General features: G+C 35.8%; 1 long non-coding RNA gene across 1 annotated transcript; it reads right to left on the bottom strand.

Moving 5' to 3' along the window:
• Nucleotides 1-2,966: 2,966 nt before the first annotated feature.
• On the bottom strand, nucleotides 2,967-4,811 carry LOC122091142. Its single transcript, XR_006143837.1, has 2 exons — nucleotides 3,817-4,811; nucleotides 2,967-3,719 (listed from the first exon to the last, which is right to left on the bottom strand). It is a non-coding gene; the product is annotated as an uncharacterized LOC122091142 (long non-coding RNA).
• Between the last annotated feature and the right edge of the window lie 13,809 nt (nucleotides 4,812-18,620).

Consider the following 18,620-nt stretch of genomic DNA (forward strand, 5'->3'; position numbering starts at 1 on the left):
AAGGGAGAAGTAACGCTACCCGCTTGCATTCTCCCACGCTCAAACACAACAAGGTATGAAAAGATCGTGCGCCCTTGTCTCACCTTGTTGAAGATGCTCCTATGCTCCCCCCTATTGGCCCGTGTGTTGACGTGCACCTATGCCAATAGTATAGCGTTCTTTTTTCCCATTTTAAAAATAATAGATAATAATGATAAACCAAACCAAATCAAGCTAACAATTTTTGCCCTAGAGGGCAATACTAAGTTGAGACTTGACCACGAAAAAGGGGGTGATTCAGTTTTTTTTCCATTCCACTATTTTTTTTTTATAAGGAGAAATCTTACTGAGAAAAAGACCGGTTACAAGCGAGGCTTCAGTTACTGGAGGAGCCAACGAGTGGATTAAGGTCATACTATTCTACACCGGATGAACAGCCCTCTCCGAACAAAGGTGTCGACAATACCATTTACCCCCTCGGAATATAAGAGAAAATTCGATAGGTCTCACTGAAATCATCCTAATATCCCCAATGATCGGTGAGATTTCAATTAGTTCATTCACACAGATTCCACAATTGATTCGGACTTGTTAAAACTATGACCAATATAAACCACTTAGTTTGATAAATGGTATATGCAGGAAATTTTTCATCTATTAATTCAATGGTTAAAATGCATGACTCGCTAGAGAATCAATTCAGATGGCATAAATAAGCAAGATAGGTGGAGAAACTTATCCTTTTTCTTGCAAAGGAAGAGTATTTCCAAACCAATATGAACATACTAGAGAGTACCATTCAAGGCTATTTGAGCTGGGACTACAATTTATTTATCCAAACGTTCCAAGTTAATTTTTGGAAAAATTTCCCCTGTTACTTGAATTCATGAAACTTAGTTCATAGTCATGAACTCATATGAGTTGCTAGATGGATTGAACAATCCGTGAGTTTTTCTTCTCCTTTTCTATTCTATAGTGTACCTAATACACAAGGCTCCTACCACTACGAGGTATGAAGAGGGCCTTCCTAAAAAGGTTGTTTCTCGAATCGAACCCACGACTATTAAGTCACAATGGAACAATCTTACAAGTATTAGTTATAGAAAAAAGTTTTCTCATCCAACAACTAAGGGTCCGTTTGATAACGTTTCAAGAAACGTATTTCTGTTGTTTCTCAGAAACAGCAGAAATAGTGTAAAAAGCGTTTGATAAAACTGTTTCGTTTCACTTATTTTTAGAAATAGAAATAGAAATTTTTACTTATTTATGGTTCAAGAAACGACCCAGGCGAAACAAGTTCAACTTGTTTCGCCGTTTCTGGAAACGACTTGTGGCAATTTTTTCACTGGTTACCATCGACTTCTAAAAACATGACTTATCAAACACCTTCAATTCCGTTTCTGTTTCTAGAAATGGAAATTTATGTTTCTGTCATTTCTTGAAATAGAAATGGTAGAAAAGTTATCAAACGGGCCCTAAGTATTACTAACAACGTGAGCCAAAGGATCATCCTTGACATACCTTCGATAATACCCTCCTTTTTTATTTTCTTTCCATTTTACCCCTAAAAGTGTATGGTCGGCAGACCACTGAACCCCTTCCCTTATTTATATTCAATCAATTGTCTTTCCATTCTTATGCATAAAATGGAAAATATAAAATTAAAGAATTAATCCTAATGATGAAACCTATATAGGTTAGACCAAAACATCAGCATCACATAGGGAAATATTCAGATTTTTATTAGCTCCCATCTCCATGTGCTGCTACATCCAGTTGAGTAAAAGTTTAACCATAAATAAGGAAAGAAATGGGCTTAAAGTAATGTGGATGAAATTAATCCATCAACTTGAGACTCCATCAAATTGATTTTGGTGGTTGTTGTGTAGTTGACACTGATTAAATCAAACACTATTATTTGAGGTAGCTGATTTTATTGCGGATTTCTTGGCCAAAGAAAGGGTTAAAATGGGAATTTCTTCTGTTACAATGGATCTCCCTATTCACATCAATAAGGGGTTAGCAATCAATATTTCATTGTAAGTCTAAATTTCGATATCTAAGTTGGTGGTTGTGGCCCCCTACTGATAACAATGCCGAAGATAGGAATCCTTTTCCCATTGTGATTATAATCAATTAATCATCAAGTATGCCTAGTCGTTATTCTTTGTATTTATTTTTCTTTCAATTTCATTCAAATAATCTGATCTCTTGGCCAAAAAATAAAGAAAGGGAAAGTGATCTATTAATCTGGTGGTTGGAAGGATGTCCTGTTGTCTATCCAATAGAGATGGGATACCAACGATCTACAACACTGGCTATCTGGTCCTAGCCACTATAATATGGTCATTCATGTATTAATTTTCTTGCACATTTTAGTTCTAGGTTTCAGTGTAATAAGGTTTAAATTATCATGAAGATTTCTAATGAGCTCATGAAAGAAGCCTTTCCTGTTTTCTTTCCAAGCTTGAATTCTAAGTTGCATAAAGATTTTACCGGATTTCCATGGGGAAGATGAAAAGAAGAATAGGTTAAATCAGAGACCTTTCTAGCATGCGAACCATGCCCTAAAGACTATTTTTAAAAGAAGATGGTTTCAGGGAACCATGCCCAAATGATCTTTCTATTTCCATGCAAAGAAATATGAAAAGAAAATTTTTCAATTTTGAGTATAAAAATAAAACACATCATTGTAGTTAATTATGTATCCCTCTTTCCTCTATTTTTTTTTTTTTTGGACTTTTAACTATTCTTAAAAAAACACAACCTCAGACCTTAGATTGGCTGTCATGAAAGAAATCTTTCAGGGAACTAATCATCAAATACAACATTTTAGTCTGAGCCTTGTACCACGACTTCAAATTAGAACAAACTAATCTTGCCAAATCCATAAGAGACGTGAGGACCTTGACTGTCATGAAAGAAATCTTTCAGCGAACTAATCATCAACTACAATATTTTAGTCTGAGCCTCGAAGAGTGAGGACATTGTGTAATCCCTTATATTCACTTCTTATTCCACATGTTCAGATTTGTTACAGGCAAGAAGCTTAGTAGCAGAAGCATATAATTAACATTCTTACATAACAGTAGGCATATGATGGTCACAAGTTGAGAATCTTTAAACAGTGTATATATTTTGATGGCGTCAGCCCAGGCATGTTACCCATTATATGTGAACAATACCGATCTGTGTAATGCCTACAGAATTGGTTGATGCGTGATTTCCAGTTGGGTCGCATGCTACCTTGTTTTTGGATTCTGTGTCCATTATCACATTTCATTTTCTTGGTTTATTGGGTTATCGGTGGCATCTCCTCTCCAGAGTCCAGAGTCCAGAACACTACTTCGTGAGCCCTAAACCCTTCAAGTAAACGCCCTGAATATATGCTGGTTCTGAAACTTCTGATATGAGCATCTTCACAGCTTTTGAAGATGGGTTTTCTCCAAACATTCTCAATTGTGAAACCCAGATGGACTAATACTTTGGGTAATCACCAGATTTCCAGAAATGAGACAATAGATCTCCATGATAGCTTGAATAAGAACATAGAAATTAAGAAAAGGGTAAAGAAAAGGTATAAATCAGACACTTGATAGAACAATCTTCCTTCATTTCATACAAGCATGGCCTAGCCATCAAAAGAATGAAGAAGATTCAGAAAACCCATTAAAGATAAGTTAAAGAAATCTTGTTTTTTACTGAGCCCACCGTTGTAGATCCAAAAGCAAACATGGCCGCTGCTACACATGCAATATAAAAGGTTGAAAAAAGGGAAACAGAAAGAGGTTAGTGAATGTTGGTACATGAACAGTATAAGGCAAGGAATATACTTACAGCGGTTACATCTTTTTCTCTCCAGAAGGTTTGAGATTGAGAATCTAATTGTTCCCAAAATGGGAAAGAGTGAGGCTGTCAGAGCATGACCTAGCTAGGGTTCGATATATGGGTTTTTCACATTTTATTTAGAACCACTCATCCAGCCAAAGGTAGATCATGCTGGCAGCTTCACTTCTTCCTTATAAGGATTACTGTTGCTGTCCAGAAATAACTTGGGGGTTTGTTAAATCCACAGGAGAAGGTTGATACTAAAGTAAAACCTAGAAAGATTAAAACCCTTTTCCTAAAAACACAGTAGAAATAAAAGGTTCAACAACACCCAGAGGGAGTTCAATAAAATTAAGTAAATAAAAAAGGACATACAGAAAGCTGGGGACCAAAATGTCACCATGAAATGTAGAATAAGAGAAGAAGGATGAAGAATTGCTCATGAACAGATTAAAGAATACCATCTGCTGGAACGAAAGAGACAACCTAAGCTAAAAGACTTAAAAAGAGGAAGAAACCCTAGAAGAAAAGATACCACTTAGAGATAAAAACCAGATTGGGAGAGGTGTTATTTATAGGGCACAAGATGAGACAGATGTACACACCAAGCCAGACAGCAAGAAAGAGAGAGAGAGATGGCACATCATCTAGTCTCTCTCGTGAGCGTGACAGAGAGAAGCATGAGCATCAACCATGTGCTACCTGTGGTTTGCTTTTGAGTTTTGAGAAGTAAACAGAGATAGGCTAGATACAGCTACCCAAAAGATATAGGTAGTAGGCTGTAAATACTGCAACTTCAACCACTAGGGTCAAAGGGAGAGGATGGCATAGGGCGGCATGACAGGGTGGTGCCGTGTCGGATGCACATAAGGATTAATCGATAGCCCTTTGTTAATTAGAAAGTGAGAGAGACAGACAGAGACAAGGTAGGTGCAGAAGTAGGCAGATGGACCTCCTTAGTGACCCAGACCTACCTTCTTCGTTCTTCGCCAGTTGGCCCTCTCTCCTCCTTCACTCCCCTCTCCCCCCACCCAAACCCTTTTCAAATGGCCTTCCTTGGTTGCCTGGAATATAATGCAGTTAATTGCATCTGTAGAACTCGAAGGCCAGAAGGGTCAACAAATAAAAGAAAAGAAAAGAGAGAAAAAAAAAAAGAGGAATCTGTACAATTGTACAAAACCATATAACGTGGAGGTTGGCTATGGTGGGTTGCTGTTAAAAGGAAAGATTAAGAAATTTTTAGTTGAAAAGACGCATGAGACACTGTGTGACAGTCAATGCCTTTAACAACTTCATGTCCAATCAACTGTGGATTCATTATACTATCTTTTTTAAAAATTTTAATAATTTTTGTACGGAAATTCCTGATATATGCTTTCTGGAATGTGGACTCACGAGGATGGTTTTTAAAATTTGATCCATATCGGTTGATTCTATTTATATTGAGTAAAACCGAGTTAACTCTTTAATAGTCTCATTACTTTTTTTTTTTTTTTTTTTTTTTTTTATGAATTATTACCTATTGCGCAGAAAGAATGCAAATCAGTCCCATAATGTGTGATCTTATGTATGTGATTAATGGAGGAATATTTGGCCAAGTTGAATGATTGATTCTAAGATTTTTTTTTTTTTTTTTTTAGAATGATTCGATTCATAGCAAGTCTAACTGTTTATTGTGTTATGTGAGAGGACATGAAATGAATCGCCACATTATTGGTATAAGGTTTTTTTTTTCTGAAATTAATTAATAATTATTTTTATATAACATGATCATGTTCATTAAATTATACCCAAATTTAAGAGAAGTGTTTTAAACATAATCATTTTAAGGAAAACGAATCATATCCAAAATCAATCATGTTCCTTACATAATAGACACATGAACGGTTATCCTTCTGTTGCCCTCGTTTTAATTATAGGTTAATTTTCAATGCACCCAACATCACCACTAGGGTTGAAGATTATACAAGACATCCAACTCTATAATATTGTTTAAGGGACAAAATATCATTCATTTTGAGAAAAGTAAAAGCTACATACTTTTAAAACGATATAAAGGCTCTTCGATAAGGTGTAATTAATGAACCTTCCATTAATCGTACCAAGTAAAACTGCTATGTAACATTATTTTAGTCATAGGAAGATATATGAAATGTGTTTGTCTAGCCATTTTATGCGTATTTGTATAACAGAGATAAAATAAATATATGTTGTTATTCAGATTAAAATTAACATGTGCATGATAAGTAAGTTAACATGAAAGTTTATCAAAAAAATAGACCAACAAAAAAAAAAAAAAAGTTAACCTGAAAGTAAGTATCCCCTCTTTTTATTTTTTTAATAGTCAGTAAATGAATTTTATTAAATATTAAAATAAAGAATGAAGAAATACAATCCAACCAAACTATTGGGTTGTTATTCCACCTTTAGGTCAACAACAGAACAATAATTCAAAACTAATTATAAAAAATGATATCTGGGTCGTTTTCAAAAATCTCAATTTACGTCATATAAAATTAAATGAGCATTATTCCAAACAATGGAACATTTAACTGCAGGGCCATATTTAGCTAACTTATCAATCATCAAATTGTTTTTCCTATAACAATGAAAAATGTTCCACAATATACTATCCAAGAACGGACTCAAATCTTCTGCGGCTAGCAGTGAATTACAATGATGATCCAACAATTAGGAGGACCTTGACATGCACCCTAATTGTCCGATGTTCACTACCACTCACTGCCCTTATAAAGAATTTTTATACATCTAAGAAAGTCATGTAAAATCATCATCTCTCTTCCAAACACCATGAGACTCCATTTATGCCATTGATAACAGTGAATTAGAGGCAATCAAGTTCTCCCATCAAAGATTAATAATTAATGATGATGCCACATAGCAGTTTACTGATTCAGAACCATACCTAAATTATCTTTAATGCTGTGGAAAGTAAAGCCACAGTCCTCTTTTATTTTATTTGTTTCTCTCCTATCCAAAGAGAAATAGACTGGTATTGCTTGGAGCTTATTGGACCCTTCAGTCACGGGAGAGAAGCTGAGGTCATGGATGATGACAAATCGATGGTGGAACCCATAATCTACTTTCATCTACTCTTATGTTGAAGACTTGAAGTTGAAGCCACCACTCCTTTTGCCCTTTTGGAAGATATTTATTAGACTTGTACCTTTACTCCGAAGAGAGGTTTTGGTTGCATGTCACATTCTCCACCATCAGCTCAGATGGTGGTGAAATGGGAAGGAGTGGTGTTTGGATCTCCTAAACAAATACAGCATGAAATGGATGAGTGGCATTTGGATTTATGAAGGGAGACAAGAAATTTATCAAAATTTAATGGAAATGGCAATGCTTTTGTATAACTTGTTTTGGGATTTTTATTTTTTTTAATTTTTTAGTAAACTTATTTATATTTTTTAAGGTGTAAATAATTTGTAATCTTATGTTTTTAAATTTTACTTGTGTAAAAAATGACATTTTTTTATAATGATATGTTGATAAATAATTTTAAATTATTTAAAAATTTAATTATTCTTTTTATCCCTATCTTATATAAATTTAAGAAATAAGATGAGGGACGATTAAAAGATAAGAGATAATCAGAAGAAGGTTACAATATTCTAAATACACCTTATATATCGGGAGTCATTTAAACCACCCTCATTTGTTTCTATCTGATGTTGACGTCAACTAATAAGTGTATGAGACATCACACCAACCAAGTATGAGACGGTTTCATATACAGGGGACCTATTTGGTATGAGAAGAAAAAGTGTGTCAATGGTGGGTCCATAGGTTGGAATCCCCACACTAGCATCGTTGGGATCTTTTTATTTTTGTTTTTATCGATCAAATTAGTTGTTGTTTGAATTATTTATAGAAACATAACCTTAAAATGAGAACAGAAAAATCAAAACAAATAAATGTACAGATTTACGAGATTTGGCGAGATTGTCTGCATCTTTAGTGAAATAAGATTGTTCCTTAAGGGGCTACATCAGTATTCCCTGGAATAATTGCGACGCAATACAAGAAATCATACCATAGCTTTATTCACAAAAAATACAAAAAGAATTTTATCAGAAGCCCTTCATAGGTGGGCCACGGAGGAAACCAAAGCTGAAAAATAAATAAACAAAATAAATATCAATAGATATTTAAATAAAAGATAAAATTGCATTGCGACCCCCTGAACTTTGATCCTTATTCAATGCCACCCCCTGGACTTTTTCAAATATCAAAGCCACCCCCTAAAAATTCAAACAATTCTAAATCGGTCCCTGTCGTTAGCCGACTGTGTTAAGTGAATGAAAATCTGTTAGTTTTTTTACAATATGCCCAAAACACCCCCACCTATTGTGAGAGAACAATATTGCCCTCCCTTTCCTTTCTTCTTCTAAACCCATTATCCATTTCACTCCTCACTCATTCATACTCATTCGAACAAGAAGAAGGAAGAAGACGGAAACCCCCTGAACCTGCAACTTGATCGTGCGATTCCCCTCTGGCATGCGATTCTCAGATAGAAAGCTGACTGACGTACGAACCTCTCCGCTCCGGCATGCGAACCTCTCCGCTCCGGCATGCGAACCTCTCCCCTCCAGCGACTTGTCCGTCCAAGGTATCCAGACTATCCGTATCAGAGGCCGATAGATATCATTGAGACTAAAAAAAAAAAGGCTTTTACAAAATTTATTTGGAATAATCTCCCGCTTGTGGCCTCAAATTTTTGTTGTTCAAGAAAAGGAAAGAGAAAAGAAGAGAAACAGTAAAAGGGCTCAAACAGATGCAAAGGGATCTTAGAAACGTGATCTTCACATTTCATGGTCAAGTATACAATATTTTGGGCTTCTTCATCGCCACCTTTCTCTAAAGAAAAGTATCTTCCTAGGTTCTTGAGTTTCAATAATAAATCCCTAAACTTCCATATAATCCCCCAAAAGGAAGCCATTACATTTGAATCTGCAAGCAGCGGAAGCACCCTTACACCCTAAAAAGCCAGTGAGGACATCATAGATGAATGATACTTATGAAATTTCTTAACAGTATCAGGTATTCATGAAGATCATTAATAATCCTCTGCTTCAAAGAAAACTCAAGGTGGGAACTTGGGAGTTGAGACTTGGAGTCCTAAAAGTTGGAACTGTATAGTTCTGCTCATCATCTCCAAAACAGACAAGTAGAATTTGTAGTTTTGTTTAATACTCCATAAATCTCCAGGTGCTTTTGTCACATCTCATATTAGAGACTGTCTTGAAAAGCTTATGAGGGAAGTGATTTTTTTAATGTAATGAGTGACACCGATGTAACAACATTATGGGTTTTCCTAGTTCCACTTTTCCATGGGCGATTCGAACGCTAAAGGGGAATCGTACTTTGGTCAGCTTTCTACCTAAGAATCGCATGTCGGAGGGGAATCGCACGATTGAGTTGCAAGTTCAGGAGGTTTCCGTCTTCTTCCTTTTTCTTGCTCGAATGAGTATGAGTGAGTGAAGAGTGAGAGGGATAACGGGTTTAGAAGAAGAAAGGAAAGGGAGGGCAATATTGTCCTCTCATAATAGGTGAGGATGTTTTGGGTATATTGTAAAAAAACTAATAGGTTTTCATTCACTTAACACAGTGGACTAACGGCAGGGACCGATTTAGAATTATTTGAATTTTTAGGGGGTGGTTTTGACATCTCGAAAAATCCAAGAGATGGCATTGAATAAGGATCAAAGTTCATAGAGTGGCAATGCAACTTTCTCTAAAAAATAAAATTCCTTACCTATGGTGAGGAAATTCTCTATCAATCAATGGTCATAGTCTGTTTATATACATCTATTGCATGAAGCACTAAAATTGCACTAGCTGCCCAAATAGTCCCATCCAACAGCAATAAAAATCGAGTTTGAAGTAAATCTTAATTTTGGACTAAAAATCTTGGAAGCTCTCTGCATTCTGATCTCCTTTAATCTTAGAAGTGCATTCTTTTTTTCAAAAAAAAAAATTGTGATTCTTAGTTACAGATGAAAAATATTTGATCTAAAAAACAAATAAAAAAAAAAAACAAGATCAAGTACAAAGGAATCCACACATACTCATCAATAAGTATGTAGACTTCCCCTAGTTGATTTCCTCGTCCTGCGTTAGTGGAAAATCTCTTCCCCAAAATGTTTTTTTTCTTTTCTTCTAAGAATATCTAGTAAAATCAATTTGATCGTGTGGTTTATTGGTCATGGGAAACCCCTCTTTTTCTGTTTTCAGGAAAAAAAAAAAAACCTCCTTTTCCAAATGTTTTTTTGGTTCAAAAATAATAAATCAATTTAATGATGTGGTTTTTATTAATAAACAACAACCAGATGGAGCCCATTAAAGGCACTGCCAGAATCTTTTACTTCATTTAACGGTGCAGGAACTTCACATTGCTGAGATCGTCACAGGGGCGGAGCCTCCTATTCTTGTCTCCATGAATTGACCATCCCTTTGTAAACACGTTTAGTTTGTTTTCTTGGTTACAGAGAGAGAGAGAGAGACTTGACCTACAGGATAGGTTAACTGGATAGGGAGAGAATTGACCTGACGGGTGCTTTTTCATACAGGACTTCCCCAGGTGGGAGTTGAGAGAGAGAGAGATAGAGAGAGAGAGAGAAAATCCTAGCATCCCACATACCCTTTTTCTGGTTTACTTCAAATCTTCATGAGCCCCATAATGGGAGAAACATAAAACAATTTCTGCTGATCTAGAGATAGAACAAAAAAAAAAAAAAAAAAAAAAAAAAACTACTATGCAACTGCAATGCAATGTCAAAAGACTAGCTCTCAATAGGCAAGAATATTGCACTGATAAGTAATAATAACCACAAAAGAAGATAGAGAAATTAAAACCATGAAAGGAAGGAGCCCAAGTGGTCCTTAATTTAAGCTTGGTTCAACAGGGAATAGGATATACAAAAAGATTTGAAATTGCAAATTTAAGGACAGCTAAGTAGCTAAAGCCTGTTAAAGAGTGTAGAGTGGTCCTATAACCACCCACACACCCCCCCCCCCACCCTTCATGGGGTTAGACTTCTAGAGTGCTCCAATTCCTATACTTCTATGTTATCATAATGCTTCAATAACAGAATCATCTCCCTCTCTCTTTCTCTAAAATGTCTGGAGTTTAGGATTCAAGTGAGTGAGTCCATTTATTAACACATCTGAGACAGGGTTTTAAATACTTTTCCTATTTCCAGCTCTGTTTAGAACAGTGAAAAAAAGGAAAAGGTATTGCATTTTTGGCCTCAAAAGGAAAAGGAAGATGATATATCTTAATGAAGAGAGATTTGATTAGATGTTCGCATGCATGGTGGTAGCATGGTTCCTGCCCTCCAACCTGGCCTCCCCATACGCATGCTTCTTCCTTCTCTCATTCCTCAGGGAACAAATTCCGATCCACACGGAGACGTACAATACTATAATATTTTGAGTAGCTAATATAATAACCCTAGCTAGCTAGAGAGCTCCAATGGGGATTGTTTGGGGTGGGGTTCGATTAAAGAAGAGCCCTATTTTTGCCATATGCCCATGCACTCATTTCGTTGTGAAAATCTCCTGCGGCCACTACACTAGTGCAATGAGTATTGGATGACTAGGAATTTCTCGAGGCGCAAGTCCAGATGCTCTCAATCATTCGATGCTCACTCTTCCTCACTATTCACTACAGAGGATGTGAACTCTCTTCATTTCGCTACACTTCTGCTGAACATACTACTGTGTGATGTTGTTAGCTGAATGAATCATGGTTTGAGGTATCAGTATTGGTGTTGTATCGGGTGATTTGTATCGATTTTGCATGTTGTTGATACTATATCAATTGAATAGTATCAGGGGTAAAAATGTCAAAATAATCTACTCTACTTTCCTAAAAAAATCAGCAGTATTTCTGTTCACCATGGTTTAAAGTATCTCTGATACCGATACAAGACCCTCCGATACGCATATTAAATTTAGCCGATCGATACGATAGAATTTTTAAAATCCTTTCGTATCGATATATATTCCATGATACATACCAATATGCATCAATACACCACCGATACCCCATCGATACAATACGATATGCACCGATACGACTCCATGGAAAATATAAAATCGAGGTGAAATGTACGTTTCAATATGTATCAGTACGTATCGGTGAGTATCAGTATGTATTTATTGGTACGTATCGATAAGTATCGATATGTATCGATCGATACGTATCGGTGAGTATCGGTATGTACCGATACAGTGCGCTACAGTCATATAATGGCTAAGATAGGTAATTTTTCAGAAAAACACAATTTTTTGAGGGGTTTTTGTTTCAAAGTTGCTGTCAGCCATATTTCTCTCTAACTAAAATGGAAATCAAGATTGAGAACAAGGATTTTACATTTATGGGACAACTACAAACCTTGAATTCTTCGTGCGATACCCTCAATTTAGTGTTTATGCATAATACATGTTATCAATAGCTTTTTTTTTAACAAATTCTTTACGCAAAAGTGTTTTAAAAAATATTTCCTATCCATTTATGTGTATCTTTAACGTATCTTAGTGTATCTCCGATACGATACGATACCCTCCGATACGTATCTTAATTTTAGCCGATCGATACGGTGATCGATACCGATACTTTAATCCTTGCTGTTCACTATGGGTGATTTGATACCAATCAATTCCAATCCATATAGGTTTTTAGGATGACAGATATCCGATCCAATATTGTGCACTCAAACCATGGAAGAAATTGAATTTTCGGGTTCAAGCCTTGGAAGGGGTATTATGGGAAAGGAAAATTATCTGGTACCACCCCTAAAATTGAAAATAACTTGGAGTGACCCTTAAAAATGAAAATTATATCCAGCGCACCCCTAAATTGTAACACCGTTAACTAAAAGTTAGAAATGACCTTTTTACCCTTCTACTTAAACTCTAAAAAAGAACTCATTTTTACCATTCCAAATCCTTACATGCTCTCACCATCAGCTCAACCGCGACCCTAGCTGGGCGAGTATAATGTTAGCAGTTGCAATGGATAGCTTCGCACCAGATCTTCATCCACGACTCAAGTATAAAGGGAAATGAAAACCGTCTTGCATAAATCAAGCATAAAGGGAAATGAAAATAGAATCAACTTCAAAACCAGTCAAAAAGCCAGATCAACAAGGCAGCAATTACCAAATAAATTAGATCTATGAAATCAAAGATAAAAAATGGCAAGTAGTGGAAGTGTTCCCAAAAGAAATTCATGGCAAGTAGTGGAAGTGTTCCCAAAAGAAATTCACCTATAGTCTCTCAAGAACAAACAAGAATAAAACCCAACCCAATTAGAAGGGTCCGGAGGGGTGGGGGGTGACTTATTTCACAGTGAGAACGAAAGAAGACCAACTCGAAATGTGCAACCAGTGGAATTTTTAGGCAATAGAAAAAAAAGCAAGCACTTCAAAATGCAAGAATACCCAGCGAAGTAGAAATCGATAGAATAACATAAAAACCGGAACCCAAGTGAAAAGAATATGCTGGGAAGGATTTTTACACCAGAATAAAAGGATCCAACAATGAAACAAAAGTGCTTCTTACAAGATGCAGTTTGTCAATAGCTCTCAGCAAACAAAAACCACCAAAAAGAGAGAAGAGGATGTGCGAAGGATCAAAGTCCATTATGACATAAAAGATTCAACGAAGGATAGAAATGCATCGAGATCTTCTTCAAATACCCACCCAGACGATCAAACCCTACTACAGAGCAATGAGACTCGAACCTTCTTCATCTTGGGCTGCTTCCTTCTTCATCTTCCTCTTCCTTTTTTCTTCGTAGGTAAACGGAGCATCAGAGCAGAGGTTAGGAATTGTGGAAGTACATTTCAAACATTATTTTACTAATTAAGGTGAAGGATATAATGGTAACTTTACATACCCATAAGGGTACTTTGGCCATTTAAATAATAAGAGATTGATGACATCATCACTTAATGACCAAATTCTAATGGAAGGGGTTTTTTAGAATTTTTTTTTATGAAAGTGATGGATATACAAGCTCTTATTTTCATTTTTGGGTGTTGCTCCAAGTTATTTTCAATTTTAGGGGTGATACTAGATAATTTCCCTATGGGAAAAACTGAAATACAGGGGGTATGTAAGACACTTTACAGGGGGATTCAGATCCTCTCCACGCACCCTATGACCAATTCTAAGTCCAACTATATTGCCATCTCGATCTTTCTATCTCATGACTTGAGTCAAAAGGGAATGACCTTGTAAATATGTCTAAGCCAGTTTACAATTGAGACAAGCTTAGTTTGAGTAAGAAGACTTCCTTCTTCAAAAGGAAGAGAAATGTTGTCCCATTCAACCAAGCATATCTAGACTCTCCATTTTTCTAGTATCCTACCAAGCATATCTAGACTCTCCATTTATCCATTTTTCTACTTTTGGAATGCTCCAAATTCTACTTGAGCATCCAAATTTGGACAAGTCAATGTATCTATATGTATGTAGATATCCATAATGGGAACATTCATACCCATAATGGGAACATATGAAAGGGATATTATTATTTTCTGTCTAACAATTCAATTTGTTACTCTTAAGGGTTCACATACATCATAATAGTGCTAGTTGATGAGAGTTACCTGGGGAACAAAAACAATTAAAGTAATTTTTTGTCAATGAACATCTCTGATTCAAAACCAAACATGAAACTTTGATTTCATTCGGCTCCTTTATGGAAGATGGATAAATTTCCTAATTTAAGGCGTGAATGAAATTTGAAAAAAAAAAAAAAAATCATATCCATAATATCTATATATTAGCTTTTCTGTCTGAATGCATCCAAAACAACTCGCTTTCTAATGATCCCTCTAGATTATAATAATCCTTCTAGTTATTTCGCTCTCTATTCTACTTCTAGTTGAGAGAATCTTTAGGAAAAGCATTTTTTAGGTTCCAGCTACTCTTTCGGTGATACTATTTCGACCTCATAAAGATATTAGGACTTTCACCTAAGATCTTGAATCAACCCACAGATAGAAAACATTCGATCAGTTTCCCAGCAATGAATGAATAAAAAAACAGAAAGAAAAGAAAGCGTTGTCCATGGCCTAACATAAGACATTGTTTTGCCAACATGCAAGAAGATTCGACCAATAACACCCAGAAAACACTAACCAAAAGAGAGATCAACACAAAAGGGAAAAAAATATATAAATATAAAAAAGAAAGAAGTAAAAACTAGAAATGCCTTTTTCTAGATGTTCCTCAATGTCCTGGCTATTCACATGAGAAGCCGATGAATGATCATATATTTCCGAAAGAAATCAAAGAACTTCTTGGAAATCCAACAATATCAATTCATTTCTTGGAAATTTAAGGCCTTTTTTTCTAGAGAATTTTCAACTGTGGCTTACCAACAAGGGATGCATTGGGAAAATGGGTGCCTACGGAGAACACATATGCCTTGTGCAATTCCAAACATGAAACTATTTGGCATGTTTTTCTATCATTTGGGCTGCTAGCCCATTAGGACTTAACACTGCACATCTTCAAGCTCCTTTCCGGAGACTTCTTTCGTATTTGTTCAATTCTGGTCTTATTCCCAAAAAGGATCTCAAATATTTTTTACCAACTTTATTATTCTATGCTATTTTATTTGGAAGAATAGGAATGCGATTATCTTTTGAAAGGCAAAACCAAACCCCACAAAATCCTTACCCCTGCTTTGGAATGGATAAACATCACCACAAAAGACCTTACACAAAGAAACCGGAGTCTGACCCATAAGCTTAATTACCTGATTCATCAACCATTCAGTATTATCTACGAATGCTCATCTTTGCATTCTATAATAGTATGTGCAATCATTACTGATACAATTAAAAGCATCACAGGGTGGGCTTGTAGAAACGCAACCCTAAAACGATGCAGAAGATAATGGAAAAACAAAACAAACAATGCACATAGATTTTTACGAGGTTCGGCAAGGTTGCCTACGTCTCCGGTGAGATGAGATCCTGCTTTACTATCAATGGAGAATAGGGTTACAACGCTCGTCCTCACACCTCTCAGTATTGCTTTGCTTTACAGAGAAAGAAACCATCGCTCCAAATATATAGCAAAAAAACCCTAATCCGAAAAGTACACAATTACCCTCAAATAAAAAATTCGAGCGAGGGGCTACGCCCCCTACACCCCCTGCTTTGCAGGAGGGCCTCCTGCCCCCCTTGCAACCCCCACGGCCCGCTAATCGGCTAGTGGGACCGCCGTCCTGCCTGTCTAGGTGCTGCACCAGTACTCCCTAGATTAAACTGCGACGGAATACAACACATCATACACCAACAGGGTTGTGGGTATTTTTGAAAACGGGGAATTACAACTACTAATAACTGACTTTTTTATGACAAGAAACCATATTGAAGGATGCGCGAAGGCTGTTCTTATTGGAGAAATGCATGTGCAAAGGAGGGGATGGGTTTAAAGGAGATTTGGACAAACTTGGAAATAGTTCAGAAACTATCTTTTGATCTAGATAACTTTTGCTGACCCTTAAGTGTGGCACCTATCTTTTTTCTTATATATAAAACCATGCAACAAGTTATTTGTATATGTAGTCCTGACTCCTGAGTCGAGTGAGGCACTCCCTTTTTGTTTCCCTAACTTGAAAAACTATCACTACTACTATCATTACTGACTCCTTTTCTAATCACATAAACAGTTTATGAGGAATAGATTTTTTTTTCTTTTCTCTAACATATGGTCAGAACTTGAGGCATCTGTCATTTCAAAACTACATTTTTACACTAAAATTAAATAAATAAAAAAGAATTCAAAATTAACATAAATCATATGGAACCATGTTGCAATGTCCAAAAGATTAACTGTAGGCACTTAATGATTATTAAACCCATATAACACATATGTCCTACAAACACTCTTTAAGTACAAGCGGTTTAGCGAAGGGGTTAGTAATCATTTCTTCATTGTCAATGTGCTCGATTGAAAATTGACGATTCCGAACATCGTCTCAAACAAAAAAACATTATCTCACCATGTTGACAACGACTTACTGGGCATGTATTGTTGGAAAAAAAAAAATTAATTCTATCATAATATTGTCAGAGAAAATTCGAACCGATTTCTCAATAGAAGGCATAATCTTGAGAATTGTAACAAACTGTCTAGACAGCCTTATAGTATGCTACCAATTCTTCTTCAATAGTGGAAGAGGCAATCTTTGATTGCTTCATGCGTCATGCTTCATGCTTCATGCTTCATGCTTCTCTAGGATATTGCTCCTCCAATAAGCAAAAATATATAACCCAAGGTAGATCTCTTTGTATCTCCATAACCAGTGTAATCTGGATCTGAGTGGCCAATCAACTCCAAATATTTAACATGTTTATATATGAGCATGTAATTGGTGACCTTAAGATATCTCAGTACTTTCTTTGCCTATCCAATGTCTTTCTTTGATTATTTTAGAACCCTCCCAACACTCCCTCTACAATGACAGTATTGAGCCATGTATAGACCTGAGCATACATTAAAATGTTTACTCTTGATGCATATGCATATGGGATACTATGCATCGCTTTCTCCTCCAAGTCAGTCATTGGACATTGTTCTGTATTGTATTTATCACCTTTTATAATTGATGCTACACTTGGCTTAGTACATTCTGATATCTTTCAAAACTTCATCAATATAATCTCTTTTAAGACCATCATAAGGTCTTATTTGATATGTCGTGGAAATTAAGATTGTGATAGTCATATTGTCCATATCATTATCTAATAAAAGTTTTATTTTCAAAATAATCCAATTTCTCCACTTGTTTGTTCTGTTTTTAGCGGTGCAAGTCAAGCCTGGAAAAAACAAATCCCACAAAATATCTAAGACTTTTGACTAAGTTTTCTGTTCATTGATGAAGGCTTAGCTACCCCTGGGACAACCAGGCCTTCAAAGACCCATGGCCAGCCCAATTGCACCTCTAGCTTTGGGACACTCACTCTTCAGTTAGGTCTTGTATGAATAGATGTCAAGTGAAGTACAAGAAGATTTTCAATAATAAAGTAAAATAAAATGTAATGTGAAAAAATTATGAAAAAAACTTTCAATTAGATGATTTGGTTGGGAGCAGAGTTGATGCAAAGTAATGTTATAACATTTGAAGCCAAAAGCATATAGAAGGTATAGAGTGAATTTTTCAATGCTATTTTAATTTAAAAGTGAAATTGAACTTGGGTACCATATTTTAAGTTTATTATACATTCTTGGGCATTGTCACACAAAAATTTATATTATTTTTTTTCAATTTTACTTCATTTTCATCAAACAGAACCCTAGTACTAGGTGGAAGGGAAAAAACACAACCCTCAAGGACCTCTACAAGCTGAATGATGAGTACATTTATGTGTGAAATCTAAGTAGTAAAGTATGTATTTTTATATATTTAGAATGGAACTACCTTGGGTTTTACTATCTTTTTGCGGATTTTGTATTTTAAAGGCCTTAAGGATTATCAGGCATCATATCTCTCCAACAATAACTACCTAGTATAGTTGGTGAGCTATGGTGTGCAAAATTCCCTTGCTCACCAGGAGGTCTCAAGTTATTCCAAGGGAAAGAAAAAAAAATCGACCAACAAGGTTGTGTGCAAAATTTGAAGAGAGCGAAAAAAAGAAGAGAAAAATAAATAAAAAAAGAAACAAAGAAAATAAGCGAAAAAAATTATAGGAAATTTCTCCAAGTTTATTTCTCTCTTCTCTTTCCTCCACCTTAGCATTTTTTTCCTAAAAAAA

This window comes from Macadamia integrifolia, chromosome 10 (genome assembly GCF_013358625.1).
Source record: "Macadamia integrifolia cultivar HAES 741 chromosome 10, SCU_Mint_v3, whole genome shotgun sequence".
In the NCBI taxonomy this organism is placed as follows: domain Eukaryota; kingdom Viridiplantae; phylum Streptophyta; class Magnoliopsida; order Proteales; family Proteaceae; genus Macadamia; species Macadamia integrifolia.